We start from the raw sequence: 17,452 nt of genomic DNA, 5'->3' as shown, positions 1-17,452 counted from the left end.
TAATTAGAACTTATGGTTTATCTTTAAACATGTAAAGTTAACTTTTCTTCAATAATTAAAAAAAGGTATAAGATGTAAATGTTTAAAAAAATTAATATATTACTATGATAAAATACTTAGTCTTCAGTAAAAATATAAATTAAAAATTATGGTTTTAAATTGCACTTAACTTTAAGTCACTTTAAAATTTCATAGAATCAAGTCCAAAAGTGTATTATACTTATTAATTTATTATTCTTCATTTTCTGTTGCTGTCACACATGCAACAATTAACACTTTTTCAGGTGGAAGAGCCTAAGTGAAGGTGCAATCTCAATCAACGATTTCCCCACACTATTTAATTGCATTTAAGGAGGTTAAAAATTATGTTTTCCTCACACCTGCTGAAAGTACCAGCCAATACCTTAAATAAACCTCATTTCATATTCATATGAACATGTACAATCTCTCCAATAGTGGAACTGAATTTTTGATCACATGCAATAGTACACTCTACTTTGAAATAAAGAAATTCGTTACTTTAAAATCATGCAGGTACATATTCTAAAGCTCCCCGATTGTTTTCAGGGACCAGTAAACTTCTAAAAATGACTTTTAAGTAGATGTAATACAGAGACATATCCTCTATCATCTCCACCCATATAAATACACTTTCACTGTAAGCCAAGGACTTACTCATTCAACAAAGAATGCTGAACACTTACTATGTGCCAAGCGCTGTGTTGAAAACTGAAGGAATACTCGTAGGCTAGTCTGTAAAGAGGAAGTAAGGAATTTCAGCGTTATGTGATAAATCCTATGATAGGAGTGACCACAGCATGACAAATCAATACAGATGAAACATGCCTATTTCAGTCTCAGGGGATCAAGAAAAGTCTCTGGATATGAATCTTCAAACTGAAACCAGAAGGGAGAATAAACCTCACTAAAATGAGAGAAAATTTTACCAAGTATAGAGAATGACATGTGCAAAGTGCAAAGTCAAGGAAGAGAACAACTTCTTTAGGGATTTCCCAGGTAACTCAGCATGACTAGAGCTCGAAGAGATTGGGAGTAGCTGGGAAGCTGGAAAATGATGCAGGTGCCTATTCATGAATGGCTTTTCATGCCATGCTGGAGAATTTGACTTTATTTTGAAGATAAAGAGAAGCCAATTTTTGAAAGACCGCCTTGTGTTGCTAGGAGAATGCTTTGGAGAGGAACAAGATCAGAGGCAGGAAAAGCAGTGGAGAGGTAATGCACTAGTCTACATAAGAGGCAATGGTGGTTTAAACTAATTTGTCAGTGGGAATTAAAAGAAAGGGGCAGTTTCAAGACAGAGCTGATTTGGCATTTTGAATGCCTGGATTTAAGGAGGGAATTAAAAAGGATTCAAGGATGATACCCCAGCTTCTGGCTTGAGCATGTGAGTAGATGAACATCACTGTTAGTGTATAGACATCTGCTGACATATAAGGGAAAAGCAAAAGAAAGAGTCAACGTGACATGAGACAGATTCATTGAGAATTTGCCAGCATCTGTCTATTTACTGGTCACATGAGATTTGAGCACTTTTGTTGGCAGTGAGGCTTAAACATGGAAGAAACTAATTGGGTCACATGGAGCTGGGACTACTAACAGGAATGATCTACTCTGGTTTAGCAAGATGCGCCTGACATCAGCTTGCAATTGCCAAAGCAGTTGTCTTGCTAATTAAAGAAGATGATATAGTAGAATACTGGAAATATGTTCACCTATCCTAGATATAATTAGTGCATCACATTAAGTCAATGGTTGTCAAAAAATGTTTTGCTACTGTGAGCTGTGTAATCATGGCAGAGGGACGCTTTATAGGAGCATCTACCTGCACTCTTCATGTCTTATCAGTATTATGTAATAAATCATCACATCTCTATGCTTTTTATACAGTATATGACATGCATAGATTTATAACATTGATTCATTCATTCACTCATTCATTCATTCAAAAATATTTATTGAGTGTCCACTTAGGTTCTAGGCACCGCTTTAGGCATTGAAAATAAAACAGGGCTTTTGGTTGTTGAGATGATAGACAAAGGTGCCGAGTGAAAATAAATGCTATGAAGAATAATAAAGCAGAGTAAGGAAAATGGAAAGTATGGGCAGTGGTGGGATAGGAGAGTTGTGCAGTTTCTAATTTAAGTAGGGTGGTTATGGAAAGCCTCTCTATTAAGGTGATGTTTAAGCTGAGGGAGTGAGCCATGTGGCAGCTATCTATGGGACGAATGTTTCAGGCAGAAGGGAGAGCAAGTGTAGAAGAGGCTCTGAGGGCTCAAAGCAAGAACATATGCCTGTGGTCATGAACAGCAAGAAGTTTCATTGTGTGTGTGTGTGTGTGTGTGTGTGTGTGTGTGTGTGTGTGTGTGTATCAGGTTCTGTGTGAGGTTTAACAAGGGAAACGAAGATAAATAAACATAGCCCTTGCTTTTTATACACGCTTATACTTTAATACAGGAGATAAAAAGTAGAAAACAGAAAGTGTCATTATAAAGAAAAAGTTACGATATTACTTCTGGAAGAATGGATTAGGAAACAAAACACAAATGTACAAATGACATCAATGTCGTATCCATATCCAAATGGCATAGAAGACTGACAATACCCGAAGTTATGGTCATGTTCAAATTTCAGTGTTATGTGATATAATATTGTTCTAGAGAGCACAGCTAGTTTACTGAATAATTTTATTAACTTTTTACACAAGTTATCTTAAAATCAAACAGCAAGTTTGGTGCACCAAAAAACAGTCCAGGGAAAGTATGTCTTCTTTCTGCTCTATCTTTAGCATGTAGCACATAGAAAGGGACAGGGACACACACAGTAGGTCTTCAACAAATATTTTCTGAATGAATGAAGAGAAAACAAATGCCTAAAATGTAAATAATTTTCACGAAAACATAACTCTTGTCAGTTTTAGCATTAGTAAAGAGTACAGAGTACTTGAAGAAAGCTCTGTGTATACTCTCAAAAAATATGATGTAGTTGTAGGAAGTTAGGATAACTCAGACAGATGACAATGACATGGCAATATTCAAGAACAGGGTGGCTCTTTTGTGCAAAGATTCGGGACCAACTTCACATCTAAATGCTTTAAACAGCAGCATGTTCTACGAATAGCAGTTGCAGCTGCAAAACGAAAGAATCATCATGGCATGTGCTGAGTGAAAAGGCCCGTTGTTCATAAATAGGTCTCTCAGCCCCACCTGCACATGGATCATAATTAGTGTCTAGTGTCATCAACAAGTATAACGGATAACAATATCATATGCACATAGTGCAGTGTCCTCATTTCCGGGGTGATTGTTTATGTACATTCTCTCTGGTGTTCTGACAGATTATATACAAAAAGTTTTCCTTGATTTCATTGCAGTTTACTTGAGGCCACAATTACTTCTATATTGATTTGATCAGTCTCCCCTTGTATCTCATTGTGAAAGTCCATGTTACTAGGGAAACATATCCTAGTCTGAGTCTTGATACATGGCACAGAGAATTAAAATTAGCTCTAACCCTCCCTGAGCTTGCCTGGAGCCACAGACTGGTATCTTAATTTGAGACTTCTCCATGTAGATAAATAATTTCAAGGGAATCAAGAGATGCAATGTTTTCCATTAAGTTTCTCTAAAAATATCATCCTATTTCGGGCACTATTATGATGCTTAAAACCATAACCTTACACTGTTATTGCACTACATTGATTATATGTCACATTAAAATTTTTCATTATAGTAATTTACTATTAATATAATTAAATTATACTTTATGGTTCTAAAATTCATTAAAAAGTTCATTTAGTTTCACATGATATCAATAGTAATAATAAATGAAAAGTGGTTACTGGGTATAAAATCAGTGTACTGTAAGCAGAAACTTCTAAACAAATGAATTCATTTTACTTATTTCTAGCATGATATTCTAGTTTATGTGAGAAATACAGAATTGCCAGTTTAAAATAATAACTATTCTTCCACGGTTGCAACTCCCTTGGTTTCTAGTACAGTTCTTGGTACACCATGGGGACCAAATAAATATCTCTTAATTAAAGAGGTGGATAAATGAATGAGCACAAGTGTTTTGATTCCAAACAATTCAAGCCATCTTGGGAACACTTAAGTTAGGGAGAATTTCACAGAGGTTTATAAAGCTTCGTGCATTCTTCTTTTTCTGAAGCACAAGCTTCATGGCCATCTTTAACACTCATGTTCTTTCACCTCTCAGCTGAGTCCGTGGTCTTTTTAGGCTGACCTTAGCTTAGGATTTCTTAACATAGTTTTCTTAAATGAAACACAAAAGCCCTAAAATTATAGGCAAAATTGGTGAGCATATGTGCATGTAGACATTTTTCTTGAAAGTGTGTGAAAGAGCCTATAGCTTTTATCAGATTTTCAAAGGGATGTTGTGTTCCAACATATGTTAAGAATTACCTTTACGGCCATGCTACCCTGAACAAGCCCGATCCTGTCTGATCTCGGAAGCTAAGCAGGGTCGGGCCTGGTTAGTACTTGGATAGGAGACCACTTAGGAAGACTAGGTGCTGTAGGCGTAAAAAATAAAAAAAAAAATAAGGGATTGTAAGCTGACAAGGTTTTTGCAATCTATGAGGTCAACCAAGTGTTCTCTCCCCTAAAAAAAAAAAAAAAAAAAAGAATCACCTTTAAATGTCTTCTCATACATCAGCATAAAGCTACTCACTGTGTTCTTTTAAGTGCTTTTTTTTTCAGAAAATAATAAAGTAATAAGTATACTAGAAAATATGTACAATAGCTATTTTCTAATATAAAATGTGTTAGTGAAAAAACACTTCTTTTACCTCTTTGACACTGCATTTTGTATAAAATAAAATGTACTTTAAAAATCCTTATGGGGTGTTAACATTTTAATTAATTAAATTTTAGTAAGAAGTAATATCCTGCCAACTCTGGAGTAATTATTGTTATTAAATTTTAATCACTTTAAATAGACTAAATTCATTTTGGTACATTCCGAATGCATTTAGAAAACCCACAATTATAAAATAATGAACATATACAACATAACTTTATTTGCACATTAAAGAAAAACAGTTTAATTGACTCCATATATATTTAGCGAGGTCCTGCCTTGCCGTTAGGCTCTGTAGGATATGTTATGTTAGGCTTGAGGTCCAATAAGAGTAAGACACCATCCTTGTTCTCAGAGTTATATCCAGCTTGGACATAGGCAATGATAATACAGAGTAAGAAGTCTTACCCTGAAGGTACACTTGGGGCCTTGTGTGAATCAAGGTCAAATGCCTAACAAGTCTTTGGGATTTATGGGAAGCTTCAGAGAAAAAGAAACTCCTAAACTTACCAGTGTATGTAAACCAGACCTAAGGGAGATATGGGATAGGAAAGAGATGGTGAGAAATCAATCAGCGCAGCAGTAGGGGCAGCCAATATAAAAGTCCAGACAACTCAGGGAGGTTGATGGCTTTGGGGAACTAAAGATTTCTTCAGGTGAACTGAAATGCTAAAGGATTAAGTTTTTATGCCATTTAAAAGAGTTCACCTGCCCCTTATCCGGAGGTCAAATTGGGATCTACTAAAGACTTTAAACAATGGGATACAAATTGGAGACAAGAATGCAATGCTATTTGAAGTGTTTAGAAGTTAATAAGTGAGTGTAATTAGTTTGAATACCTCATGCCTCTAGAATTTGGATTCCATAATCTTTAGGTTAAAGGAATAGATCCCCTTCTCCCCCACAAAAAAGTTAAAAAAACACCTAAATTAAATACTCATTTCCTGCCAAATAAACATCTATTTAGCAAACGAAAACAAATAAATGTGACTATGAAGAATAAAGGACTTTAATACTGTGCTCCAAACAGTTACATACTGGTTCCCTGCAAGTTAGAAAAGTAGCATTGATTAACTGGCATTGTTTAGAAAAGACCACATTTTTCAAATCAAAGTAAGAAAAATGTGAGATACAAGATAAGACCCCCCTCCACCCCCCGCCATACTTCCTTACTCTCACACCAGGATGAAAACATAAAAAGCTCAATAAGAGAGAAGGTAATGCTGACAAGTGACGATGACATTGGCCATGCAGCCGGCCATTCCATGGACTGAGGACCATTGATAGGGCACTGATTGGCAGACACTGTCACAACAGAGAAGAGAATAGGTTGGGAATAGATGGTAGATCTCAAGGTCTGTAATTGAGCTTTTCAAAAACAAAACAAAACATAAAACAAAATAAAAAAATCTGAGATGCTAAATACAGTCCTCTGCAAACTTAATATGCAGCTGGGAAATGTGTAGTTAATATGTATTTTTTTCTGTTCAAATTAAACAGGGTGTGCTCTAGCATAAAAAGGTAAACCAAAGCCTTGAGTATGATCTTTGGAGAAAAGGTCCAATAAAGCAAGGTCTTGGGTTCAGATTTGTTTCTTACTAGCTATGCAAAGTAAGTTATTTTGTTAACTTTAGTGCCTAGATTCCACATCTGTTCAGATTTTGTGACATAGTAGGTGGCCAGTTAATGGTAGCTATTATTGTTATTGTTAGTAATAAAAATAATAAAATCCTATATTGTCAAAAACGGCTCTGTCCAATACAGTAGCCATTTAGTCAATGTAGAAATTTTCATTTCTAGTTTCTAATTTACAGCACATTGAGATGTGCTGTAAATGTAAGATACATGCCAGATTTTGAAGATTTAGTATAAAAATGTAAAATATTTGATTAATAATGTTTACATTGATTAGTGTTGAAATATTTTACATATTGAAATGATATTAGGTTAAATAAAATATTATTAAATTAATTTAATTGTTTCCTTCTTTAAAATATACCTTCTGGAAAATTCAAAATGTGGCTCATATTTCTATTAGAAGTGCAGATCTATGCAAAATAAGTAATTCCTCAAATATCAGGAATTAAAAATAACTACTGTTTATTAAGTCTCTGCTATTCTGTAGATCATGGATCAGCAAACTTCTTCGAAGAACAAATAGTAAATATTTTAGACTCTGTGAGCAATATAGTCATAACTATTCATTTGTCTTTATCATGAGAAAGTAGCTATAGACATACAAATGAAATGAGCATGGTTGTGTTCCAGAAAAACTTTGTTCGTCAAAACAAGTGGCAGGCTGGATTTGGTCCATGGATTGTAGTTTGCTGGCCTCTGCTCTAGATATTTTTCAAGATATTTTTTATCAAGATATTTTTCAAGATATTTTTTATCAAGATATTTTTCAAGATATTTTTTATCAAGATATTTTTCAAGATATTTTTTATACGATATTTCTATCCATCACAATAGCACTGTCAAGTAGAGCCTATTATCCACATTTTCATATAAGAAAACTTTAACTTAGAAAAAGTTAAATAATTTATCCAAGGTTACACACTTAGAAGTAAAAAAAAAACTTATAATATTGTATATCCATATATATAATTTATACACACAATATCTTATTTACTTCTAAGACTAAAACATTCAAATTAGAGCATTGTTAATGTAATCCTTCGGTTAATATTAATTTTGTTGATAGAAAAGAAAGATAAAAACAGTTTCCAAAGTAAATGGGTGCTAAAACTTAAAAATGCCTTATAATTTTAAAAAGTGCTCTAAACTGAACGCAGAAACAAACACCATAGGCAATACAGATGAGAGCTCATTCAAAGTTTGAATCCTCTAAGCACATTAATAAAATAAAAACTTCAGGAGACAGAGATTTTTGTCTGTCTTGTACACTGTCTTTAGCACTCCAAAGAGTGTCTCACACATAGTTGGCTCTCAAATATTTTTTGAGTAAAGTTGTTTTCCACAGGCAGTTAAATTTTACTTAGATTCTTGTATTATAGGACACTACATCCAGACACGGGACTAATCTAGATTTAGATTTAGATTTCTCTAACTGGGAGTTAGAGAAATTAGATTTCTCTAACTGGGAGTCTTCTACTAGGAGAAAGGATGGGTAAAAAGTAGTGAATACACAACACAGAGTACTATAATGCTTAGAAACAAGAGATTAGATGTCTGGACTAGGTAGAATGTAGAAACATGTTTCTGGAGAGAGAGACGGAGGGAAGGGGAGAAGGAGGGAGTAGAGGAAGGAAAGAAGGATGGAAGGAAAGATAAAATATTATGCAATGTGTCAGAGTTTACAATGAACAAACAGGTACGCCAGCAATTATAAAATAGAAAGCATGTACTACCATGCTAAAAAGAACACCTGCGCTGTGTGAACACAAAGGAAGAAATGTCAGATTCTTCCTCTGGTCATCAAAGAAAGCATGTCTTTAGAAATATTTACATCCTCTCTTTTTTAAGTTCTAGAGTTAAAAAACATAGACTGCTCTACAATCAAACATTTAAAAAATTTCTCTATTTTTAAAAGCAAAACCACTGATTAAGTTTTTTAATTAGCTTTTTTTTAGAAATCGTAAACCTTACCAAACAATGTTTTCCCTCTCCCCCGGCCAGATGTCATCTGCCTGTTTATTGTTAAGCTGCATATTAATAAGATGCAAGAATGGAGTCACAGATAAGAATTATTTTCTTAACATCCACAAATAGTTCAGTTTGCAAGAGAATTAAATAGCAAACTCTATTATTAGTTATATTTCCACTGTTTTTAAAATGATAATTTGATTCGACTCTGATCCTTTATTTTATTTAGTTATGACTTTTAATAAGTGGCTGAAAACATAAAAAAACACGATCTGTTCATATTAATAACATAAAGTGGTATGGATATAGCTGAAGCTTTCAACTCCATGCCCTCTGTGAAGTCTAAGGCAGATAATGACCAAGCTATTTAATAGCAGAATACATACTATAAATCCAGAGTCTAGCATGTGCTTTTTTGTGTATTTTTTCAAGAAGCACTATATTCACTAAAAATGCTATAATTTTCTTTTGAATGTTTTGTGTCCATTTATATTTTAGTGATGCTCAAAACTGCTTTATTTAGCTGAAATAAAGAAATAAAGACAATAATAAATTAGTTTAGTAATTTATATTAAATTATTTGCATAACTTTATAAATGAAAAATTACCCAATTGATATGTTACAGATGAAACCATTGTATTTTTGGATAATTACAATTCATGCACTGACTTACTTAATATGCAAAGTCTCTAGTTTCAAAGAGAATAGGTTAAGGTGAATATTTTTTCTGGTGATCATCTGAGTTATTTACATTCAAAAACAGTAAAAGGGATGGACTCTCCAGTAAAAAGGATGGAGCTACAGAAGTTTGGAGCAATAGCAAATATTTTATTGATATTTAACTTGTCCCAATTCATATATTTTTCCAATAGCACTCAATGATTTGAGGGCAGAGGTTCCATTGGAGTTTAAGTGTTCCCAATAATAATGTTTATTATGGAGATTAATATCTATAAATCACTCAAGTGCCAAATGATTTTTTAAATAATGAGTGATTACATATGTAATGTTTCTAAAACAGATCTAGCCCATAGGAGGTACTCAATAAATGGTGACTTTTTTATTTCTCATGATCGTTATTGTCTTTGTCATCATCAACATCATCAGCACTAACGAATTTAAATAGTCCCTAAATCCGTTATGTCTTAAGGATCATGTATCTTCCAAATAAGTCAGCATCCTGGCCTTAACTTGTAATTCCATTTGTGTTCATTTTAAATATTCTCTTTAGGTATGGTTTTATAATCTAGCAATGTGTATTTATACATGTACTATTTAACATTATGTGATAACATTTTAAAGTATGCTTTAATAAAATAATTCATTTAATCATCAAGTAGTCTTACGATAAAAGTATTATTATCTTCATTTTGCAGTGAGGAAATAGATTTTGAAAGCTAACTTTAATTAAGTCAAGCAAACTGTTTATTATCGACACCTTTATAGACCTCAAGTTTGATTTTCATAAGAAAATTTAATTTTTTCTTCTCACTAAATTGTACAAGAGAAATAGATTATATTTCTTTCTAAGAAATTCCTTATTCTATATTGTTTTTATTTTCTTTTATTTTCTCTATATAAACACTACTGTCTGGAGTTTTTTGTTTTTTGTTTTTAATTACTCAGTCTTGTCGCCTTCAACAAGCCTATAGCAATCTAACTGGGCTGTTATAACTTATCTATAAAAATCCGTACCACAGAATTATGCCTGCCTGCACTTCCCAGCCTGCTAGTCTTAAACTAAAGAATTAATTAACCAGCCAACCAATTAACCAACCAACCAAGTAACTAGAAAAATAAAAACCCTCGAAGAACAGGGAGGAGGTGATTTTCTTCTTATCTTTTAGTGCCACAACTGTTTTCTTCTGAGTCAATACAAACTATCCAGGAAGCATCTGATTTTGCTTATTCACTTTTGGGTTCTACCACCTGGCTTCTTGATCTCTACTCTTTGTCCTTGGCTGTTCATATGCAGTACTACATACAGTGAAGACATGTTTCACCCAGGAAACATATCCCTCTGTTTACATTTCAAGCCTAATTTTTAAAAGGTCTTAATATTAAAGAGGATTCATATAATCAGTTATGTAAGAGAATATGGTAACTGTGATTCTTTCCTCACATGTACACACACACATACACACACACACACACACACGCATGCACATCACACATACTGTCATAAAAGACCAGTTCTGACTAATTTGCAGGATCCAATGAAAAGTTCAATCTTCTCACTTAAAGATGAGAAGACAAAACTAAATGTAAAAGACACATTCACACAGAGAAAAAGGAAAAAATGACTGACAGGAAAATTAATTACCCTGTAGTTTAAATATTCAATCTTGAAGTTGATTAAGATTCTTTAATAACTTTGCCTTTATTAAAAACAAGTGGTATCTGGAATGTGAATTTTTTTTTTTTTTTAATCTCTGAAAAAGGTCACTCGAATCAATTTCTGGTTTTAGCAAGAAAATGACTACCCATGGTTGGTAGGTGAATATTCTCAAAATTTTAAGAGTATGCCTAGATCTTTTTATTAAAAATATTTACATATTTATTATCAAAACATTTTGATCATGCATATATTGTAAAGTAGGCTTTATGTTCATCCCTAATTCCTTTATTGTGAATCCTTGTTTCAGAAGTATGCTTTCTATTCAACCCTATTCACACTTTCTCTCTCCCTGATTCTATTAAGAGTAATCCTATCAGAGTTTGTTAATTACCACTAGGATAAAAGTGACTAATTACTACTTACTATATTAGCTTACACAGAGCAAATTTAACCATGTATGTATTGCAGACTGGTCAAATGTTAAAGTTGCCCCCAAACTGTTAGATCTTAAAAAAAGAAAAAAGAAAAAAAGAGTAGCTTCTGTCAGCAAATGAAATCAGTTGGGTTAAGAAAAATGTCAACTATATTAAATATAAGGGAAAGTTAAGAATAAACGTGCTAAAGGCAGGAATGAATGGTGGGATTGCCACTAACATCAAAGTTATACTCTTTCAGACAGGGCAGAAGTCATGGGATCAAGAGGGACAAAGATACTATGTTTGTTCTCTCTCACACACTTTTCTTTCTCTCTCCTTCTCTCCCTCTCCTTCTCTCTCTCTGACTTTGGAGAAAAAAAAAAGATATAAGGATAGGTGCTAGGGAAAAATGTAAGTAAAATGATTTGCCAAGGCTAGCAGAAGGCCACTCTAGATAAAGGGGATAGCTAAGGTGTAAGGATAAGCACAAATTAAAAACTTGTAGCCCAGAAGCTGCTGGCAGGAACTCAATGGCTTTTCAGTGAAGACAGACTAAGCTTCAAAGTTAAGAAATAATCTTGCTTCCCAATATCTACAGGTCACAACCTCATGAGGTCCTACTCTGCAAAAGCTGGCTGCTACAGAGGCTGAACCTAAAGCATGAAGTTCTGGGTTGACTACATGAGAGGTATTATATCACATGACTTGCTGACACTGAGGAAAGGAGAGAATACAATTGCAATAGAAGTGTAACTAGACCAGTACTTTTAATTAGAAAAATAAATATTCTGTTCAATGTTTTTGAAAAACTTTGTACTCGAAAGTGATACTCTTTTGGTATCTATTATGACTTCTGTAAATAATAGCATAATATTATGGCAACACAATTTTAAATATGCTTTAAAGTAATTATGACAATGAGAATTTTAGAAGCCTGTTTACAGTAGAAGAAGTATACTGATGGGTTAAATTTATCCAAAATTCGATTTAATTCAAAATTGTGTGGTTTTACAATAGAATTAAGACACCAAGTTCTAGGTCATAAAATGGGTCAGAAAGGATGTATACAATTCACACACTCTCCTGGGGAATGTGCTTTTTAGTTGGGCACAAAGGCTTAAATTTTGGCGTCAGAGAACAGACAAACGCTTGGAGGAAGCCATTTGAGTCTTTTCATTGTTTCTCAAATGAAAGGTTTTGTCCCATAATCTAATACATTATTTCTTCTCTCCTTACAATTTCTCTAATTTTACCATCCTTACTTTATGTCCCTCCAAATAACCAAAGCCATGAATAATTGAACCATTTAACATCTTCATGATAAAATACATGTATTGATTAAAAGTAGCAAGTAATCTTATATTTTGATTAATGTCAAAGTAAAATCTAAACATCTATCCTCCATCTTCATACCTAACCCACTTTCTCGCTCTTTGGCACTTGTTCATCTGCCTAGAATATTTTTTTAATTTAATTTTAATATTAGTTTCAAGGATACCTTACATAGGTTAGATATTTATATAGTTTACAAAACGATCTCCCTGATTGCTCTTTCTCTCTTCTGACTCTACACCTAGCCATTACATTAATGCCAACTGCATTCCCTATGCTGTGCTCCTCATCCCCGTGACTGCCTAGAATATTCTTGTCACAGGTAATCTATTGGATAAATCATTCTTCGGGTATCACCTTTTGTATCTTCTCATTGGGAATGCCTTCCCTGATCACCTAGACTAAGTTAGATCCCCTTGATATAAATAGGGTGTGAGACTTTTTCTTTTTAGCACCACCATCTTTGCTAAAATTGTATTAGGTGTATATTATGTGTTAACTATCTATATCTCTGAAAACAGAATCTTTCTCACAAAAGATATGTGCAATGCAACTGTACTGCAGAAATGATGAACGAATTGTAAGTATCATGAGAACATGACTCTCTAGTTCAATACTATTGTATATCTAGCATTTAACACAGTCCTGTTGCATATTATGTATATTGTGGAAAGTATGGATTTATTTCCTATTCTACTTTATTTTCATCATGATGTTCTTATTCCTATTTTGCAGACTGTGAAGATCTGTAAAATGTACCAGATACATACATATATATATATATGAGAAATAGAGTAATATTTGAGGTGGAAATAAACGTAAGGGACTGCCTAGTTTCTTCATAAGGCCACAGTTTCTTGTTCTCTACTTATGGCTGCATGTGAAGTCATTCTTGGATGGTGACTAAAAACGTCATTTCTTTAAAAGCAATGCATACATTGGTGCTGATAATGGAAATGAAGAGAAAGTGAAAACTAAAAAATTAATAAAGATGACTACATAAGCATCTGTAGAAATATTGAGGGTCAGCTAAACTCTATTGCATTTTAAGGAGAAAAATGCAATATGCCATATTTCAAAAATACCGGTGGACATATTTCAGTCTTCTGGGTGTGTAAAGGAGAACTCTTCTTTATTCTCCTTCTCTCGCTTTCTCACTTTCGCCAGGCCAGAATATTTTGGTGACTAAACCACTGATTCAAAGGAATCCAGGTGGCAGTAATCAATAAGTAGATGTACTGTCTAATCATAAATACTACTACCCAGACATACCAGGAATATTGTCCCTTTTCAGCCAGAGGCCAGTCCTATTATTTTTTTACCCACAGAAAGAATCAATAAAAATAGTTATTCAAAATTTCAAATCTCACATGACTTATAGGAAACAAAACATACACCGAATATCAAGTAATCTTTACAATGAGTTAGTAAAATTTGATTTAAAAAAATATACTATCCTTATAAGAACATCAGTCAATGCACTGTTGTTTTCTACTATATTAAAAAATTTATACTGATACTTCATGTATCAGTATAAAAATATGAACGATTCTTTAAAATTTAATATTTCCGAAGTATATTTTTTTGGAATAGATTGGGTGTATATAAACCAAAAATCTTTTCCTTCTCCATTGAAATAAGATTGAGGAAGACTGATTTTTTTGTTTGGTTACATTATTTAACCTATTTTCACTCAGAAAATAAAATCGCTTAATTTTTTTTTTCTCTTTCAGTGTGAGCCATCTGCCAGGTAAAGTACCATGACCAACTGAAGTGCTTGCTGGGGTAAATACCAGCTGTGACCACATGACCAGTTATAGAACCAAGGACTGTAAATTGTCATGAATATTTCTTTATTTTTTTATGAGCATTTCTGTGTTTATATGTATATAAAATCTTTTTTTATGTCCTCTCTTACCCTCTTATCATGTAACATAGGATGCACTGACTTTATATCATAATATTCAAATGTCGATAACTTTACATCATAGTATTTAAATTATATAATATCAAAGAGAAGAGTAAATGTCACTGATGGAATTTGTATCCCTTTCTTGGGAAATGGTTAGTCATTTTCAGTTGTATGCAGGATAGTTCTGTCATGTTAGGCAGAAGTATGACCTTGTTATGGTCTTTATTCAGAGATGAAATGTAATATAGGAAATTTATATAAGTGCTAAGTTGATATGGGGAAGATTTGTGATGGTTAACTTTTGTGTCAACTTGGACAGGCCATGTTACCCTGGTATTTGGTCATACATTATTCTGAAGGTTCCTGTGAGGCTGTTTTTTGGATGACATTAACATTTTAATTTGTTTAAGTAAAAGAGATTACCTCTGCTCTATGTAAATGGACCTCATTTAATCAGTTGAAGTCCTTAATAAAACAAAGACTGACCTCCTCCAATCTAGTAGAAATTTTGCCAAAACATGGCCTTTGAACTTGAACTGCAATATGGCTCTTCTCTGGGTCTCCAGATTGTGGGTGCACTTTGCAGATTTTGGGTTTACCAACCTCTATGATCATGTAAGCCAATGTCTTAAAATAAATCTCTCTATAGATAAATGATAGATAGATATAAATAGATGATAGATAGATAGATAGATAGATAGATAGATAGATAGATAGATAGATGATAGATAGATAGACAGACATTCTATTGGTTCTGTTTCTCTGGAGAACCTTGACTAATACCTCCCCCAAATCAGAATTTTCTTAGTGGAATCTCTAAATCTTTTTTCTTTTACTTTTGTTTCTTTTTCTTTTCTTTCTTTCTTTTTTATATTCTCCAAGGCATGACTTAGGGTTAGAATCTCTTAAGTAAAAAATTAACTACAACCCTCCGCTCACTTATGACTCCTCTATCCTTGATAACCTCACATCTTACCCTCCATGATTAAATATTAACTTCATTTTATTTATTTCTGAAAATAAGATGCTTTTAGCTTAAAGATTTTTGAGAAAATTATCATGGAATGGCTTATTTAGAGTCTCATCTAGTCATAATTTCTTGATATGCTTCACTGACATCAGGCTGAATGAAAATTTCAATGAGACTTTTGTGGAAAAACACTCAGAAATTAATTTCAAAAGCTGACATTCAGAGGCGAATTTTGGAGACTACACAGAGTGCTTATTTATTCAGCAACAGGTTATGAGAGTTGCTTAAATAGATGTAGAGTACAAAATCAGTGCTACTTTCATAAAGTGTCAAAAACCATATTGCATTCATAAGGCAACAACTATGAATAGAAAACTGAAATGGAAAAGCGTTAGCTTCCCCAATTAAATATAATATTAGAGTGAATAAAACAAGTGAGAACAATTTTCAGCTATTACTACTTTCTTTCATCTGAAATGCTTGCTCAGTAACGATCAAGACAATGGGTAAAGTCCATTACAGTTCTAAATGAAAAGGGAAACTCATAATCAATGCTGATATACATTTATCTCTACACACAGGCATAATTGGGCCTCTGCATGAACTTAACATATATTCAAAGAGGATTTTCTTTCTATTGTTAGTAACCCAAATCCTGGTTTATATAGAGCTTTCTCTTAGGCTATGAAATACATATACTTCAATATTTTTAAAAGTGTATACTTGAATAGGAATTATACAATAAGCACTAAATTAAATAAAATAAGTTTCTCATTTATCACGTTAGCTAATATTGAGTTTGAAGCATCAGTGATACGCAGGAAGATGAAATGGACACCGTCTTTGCACTGACAGACATATAGACAGGCTTATGGGAGATACAGACAAGAAGGTGATTATGAGACAGCAAATCCAGGTTCCCTACCATGACAAATACCTGCATAATCCATCTGCCTCTGTGAACTGATCATTTAGGAATATTCCCATTGTTTATATATACTAGCCACCCGACCATTGGCATGGCTGTTTCTTGAACCTAGAACTCTTTCTGTAGGTCTTTGCATGATTAGTTCCTTCCACTCATTTTGGTTTCAATTCAAATGTTACCTTCTTTTTAGACAGAAATTCCTGCATGGCTGTGCTATTTTTTAAGATCAAAGGTAATGAAAGACAAGAAGGAGTTTGACAGATGATAGACTAAGTTAATAAAAATGATAATTACAATACCCAGCACTTTCTCAGGTTCTGAATTGAAGATTTGTTTTGTTTTTGTTTAGGGAGGTAATACCTGGATAAACTTCTTTGTTTGACTTTGGAAAGTCTTTTTGAAAAAAAAATTACTATTTCTATTGCAGTGCCTATTTTCTCTTTTCAGCATCTTAATTTGTTGTTATTTTATTAACTGGTCATGCAGTTCGTTAGGAATGTTTCCTGGTGCAAGGAAATTAGAAGAATGCTACTTCAATTTATTTTTGGCCAGTTAACCTCATGCTCAGTTAATGTGACAAGTATCAAGAGTGCATTGCTTGTCTGTGGTTATCACTTTGTCCTTCACTTTAATTCACCAGAGGGCACACCAGAGAGTTACAGCAATTGCTCAAAAGCATTTTGTCTTTAAGGTTTTTGTAGCTTAATTATGAACTCTGTGACTATTCTGAAGATAAATAAAAGAAAGAGATTAGATCACTTGGTTGCCACTCATTTGAAAATAGTGAAAGCAATACTTTTATTAATTTTCTCACATATTTTTATGAAAATTACATTATATAGAGCTACCTTTGTGCTTTATAAGTTCTGTACTCAGTATAACTAAATTTTGAAAAATGAATACTTTTTTTCTTATTAAAACATGCAACTTATACAGTCTGTTTTTATTCACATGTAATAATTAAGGATTCAATAGCAGAGACACAAAAGGATATGTTCATCTCCTTCTACTTCTGTTCTTCAGGACTTCTTTTACTCTAGCAATACTGAAGTATTTGAACATTCCTGTGGCTTTTTAAAAGCTCTTCTTGAGTTGAACCATACAGCT

The 17,452-nt window shown here is 33.2% G+C and overlaps 1 protein-coding gene and 1 pseudogene across 4 annotated transcripts in view; one reads left to right on the top strand and one right to left on the bottom strand.

The window, feature by feature from the left end:
• The window catches only part of GRIA4 (glutamate ionotropic receptor AMPA type subunit 4), a 344,684-nt gene that overhangs the window by 263,913 nt on the left and 63,319 nt on the right, over positions 1-17,452 (bottom strand). The gene's annotated exons all lie outside the window — the stretch shown is intronic.
• Positions 4,446-4,564, top strand: LOC111744704 (annotated as a pseudogene).

Source organism: Pteropus vampyrus, unplaced genomic scaffold, assembly GCF_000151845.1.
Source record: "Pteropus vampyrus isolate Shadow unplaced genomic scaffold, Pvam_2.0 Scaffold139, whole genome shotgun sequence".
Classification (NCBI taxonomy): domain Eukaryota; kingdom Metazoa; phylum Chordata; class Mammalia; order Chiroptera; family Pteropodidae; genus Pteropus; species Pteropus vampyrus.
The sequence above is the reverse complement of the archived record's forward strand: the minus strand, read 5'-3'. Positions and strand labels throughout refer to the sequence as shown.